A 3141-nucleotide genomic window follows, 5' to 3' on the forward strand; every position below is an offset into this window, starting at 1 on the left:
GGTCATTATTATTAGATTCCTCACCATCACCTCATTCTTTACTCTTGGATTTGGGAGACTTACTGTTCGGTGTTCGGTTACCGGATAGTTCGGGTGATCCGTTGGAGGAAATGAGGATGCTCTAATCGTGATCGTGCTGGGTTCGGGAGTACCGAGTAGCCGAGCTCTCGTTGCGGGGGAGAGGGGGATGCCACCTACAAAGACACTCCGACGCTCAAGTCAGCTAGTGTGCAGGCGGGAAAATGGTAAGGTGTAAAGGTGTGACGTACCTTGGGGGAAGGGCACGTCCTTCCCCATTTATACTGTGTCAGCGGTGGGCCCTACAAGGACAGGCCCACCTTCCTCGAAGTTTCCTTATAGTTACAGCGGGAAGCTGTCAAGGACGCGTGTCCGGGTCGCGTAGTGAGATGCATATGCCCGACCGCTTGGGTCGGGTATTTAGTGGGTCGGTTTGACCTGTGAGTGGCCTGGGCCGGGCCGCTACAGTGCCCCCACGCGCCGTTAACCGACCGTATGGGTCGTTGGAGGCGGGTTCTCTGTTTTCGCGAGGTCGATCGCTCGTATGTGGGACGCGCCGTTCGTGTGCGTGCCCGTTCGTAATTCGGGGCGTTCTCTTGTCGCCTCGTTTCTCGCGAGGGGCATTAAATGCTCATTAAGGGTCGAAAAAACCCTCGCGTGCAAAGACTGTTCTGCCCCCAGGTCTTTCGCGCTTCCACTAGAGCGGTTTTAAACAGTTTTACGTTTCTCCTCTTCTTCCATTTATTTTGCTTTTCTGATCATACTGCCCATTCCTTCTTCCTGCGCTCTCATCACTCAAAGGTTATTTCCATTGCTCCAGTGTGCTTCGTCTTTATCCGAATTTCCTCGACCATCCAGGTGACTACCTTTTTCCCTTCTACTTCCATGATCGTTTGCATGTTTGTTATGAGCATTTTTGTTTTTGCTTTTCATTGCTGTTCATGGGCGCATTTTCATTTTATCGACTGTGGTGTGTCATGGGGGGAGTTGTGTCGTTGTTCTGGTTTTGGTTTCGTTTGGCCTTCCTTGTGGTCATGGCACGTGGGGTTTCTTTGGGTTTTTCCTGGCTTCCGACCTCACGGACCAACCGCGCGGTGCCCCCACTGTAGGTATGCCTCGTGTTGTTAGCCGAGCTTCTAGCTCCGCCGCGGGTTACGACCCGTACGCGTGGGTGGTTTCCGACCTCAGGAACTCTCCCAATCAGATGGGTGAGGAGGAGCTTACGGAATTTCGCCAGGCCGAATATCTTTGTGGGGGTACCGACGAGGAGGCAAATTTTGATGTTTACGTCCCCGCCCCTCACGAGCGGCTTTACGAGATTAATTTTAATGCCCCACGGGTTGCCGATTGGATCTGGTTTTACAAGGCCATATTCACTCAGGTTGGGGTCCGCATCCCCTTTTCCCCCTTCCAGATGAGCCTCCTAAACCGAATTTCGGTGGCACCATCTCAATTACATCCGAACAGCTGGGCATCCATCCGCTGCTTCGAGATGGTGTGCGAGTACTTAGAGCTACCGATCTCTGTCGACGTCTTCCTCTTTTTCTTTAATCTAACCAACCCTTCAAAGGAGGGGAAACACAAGAAAGGGTTCATGTCCTTCCGGTCTGCCCAGGGCCGGAGGATCTTTGGCTTGTTCGAGGACTCCTACCACGGGTTCAAGGACAAGTATTTTAAGGTCCGCCCGGTTAAAGGTCGTCACCCTTTTTGGTTGTCTTTGGAAAAGGAGCGCCTCATCCCGACGTATTGGAGTTTCGGGGCGGGGTCTAATCCTTTTATCAAGGTTACTTATAAAGGGATGTCGACTGTGGATCGGCGGATAGCCGACATTTTGTGGGCGGTTCTTGGGAGAAACAATGTGAATCCCCATCTCCTCATGGGTAACCGGGAGGCCGCCAGAGATTATATCCGTGAGTTTCTCTTGTCGTGTAGTCGTTTGTTTAAATTTTCCATTGCTGCTTCCATTAACTTGTTCATTTTTCAATTTGTTTTGTAGTGGGGCTTTCTGCCGAAGTAACCGGCATGGATAACTTGTATCAAACCTTCCTTCAGGATGACGAGGGTGAGGAGACTGGAGGACAGTAGGCAACGGTTCCTTCAGAAGTACCTCCTCCCGATGTCGATGCGTCCGCAAAAGCCGCCACCCCGACTTCCGTAACTCCGATTCCTCCAGAAATTCCTATTCCTGGGCACTCGTCTTCCTCTCGTCGGGAGGAGGAGGAAGAGCTGTCCGTTATCCCCACTCCCAAGAGACAGAGGTCCCAGTCTAGTCCTGAGGGGGTTTTGACTGTCATGGAAAGGAATTTTGACGCCGGGACGTTCATAGATGCCCAGCTGCTTCCGGGCACAGAGGATCATTTCCATGGCACCGACCTCTCGGGGCAGGCTCGGTGGATGTACCGCACCCTTCTTCGCGGCGCGGCCATAGCCCGAAAGGCTGAGTTCGAACTTTCTGGTATGGCCTCGCTTCGTCGGAAGCTTGAATCCGCTGTTGATGCCAACAACAAGTACAAAACTCAAGTTAAAACGCTTCAGGATCAGTTGGTTGAAGCGGGAAATAAGCTTGATACTGCTGAGAAAAAGGCTGCTTCGGCAGAGGAGAAATTGAAGACTGCCGATGCCTCTGTGTCTCGTCTAACGGAGCAGGAGACGATCTTGAAGAGCCAATTGAGTGCCGCGCAAAGTCGGGTGTCCGCTCTGGAGAAAGAGCGGGACGAAGCGGCGGCGGCTGCCAAGGCTGCTCGGGAGGAGGCCGAGTTGTTCAAGCGGAAGCACAAAGAGATTAAGGAGCAGGGCAAGAATGCAATTTTCGTAACTGAAGATGCCCTCAAGGCTCAAGTGAGGATTGTCTCTCCGGACTTCGACGTGTCGGCGATTGGTATATTCAAGACCATCAAGGATGGGAAGATTGTCGATATGCCGAAGAAATAGTGTTTGTACTATTGAACTTTTCTTTTTTGTTGAAACTTTGTATTGTGACTTTGGTGCCCGTTAATGGGTTTATGGGATCGTTTGCCCGCATGTTTAGTTTCTTGCTTTACTCGCCGTAGATTTACTTCGTGTTTCCGTTTACTCGCGTTGGCCGTTTATGGCGTGCGTTCTTGTTGTGGTCTTTTACCGTGT

The sequence above is a fragment of the Arachis duranensis genome, chromosome 1, assembly GCF_000817695.3.
Source record: "Arachis duranensis cultivar V14167 chromosome 1, aradu.V14167.gnm2.J7QH, whole genome shotgun sequence".
NCBI lineage: Eukaryota > Viridiplantae > Streptophyta > Magnoliopsida > Fabales > Fabaceae > Arachis > Arachis duranensis.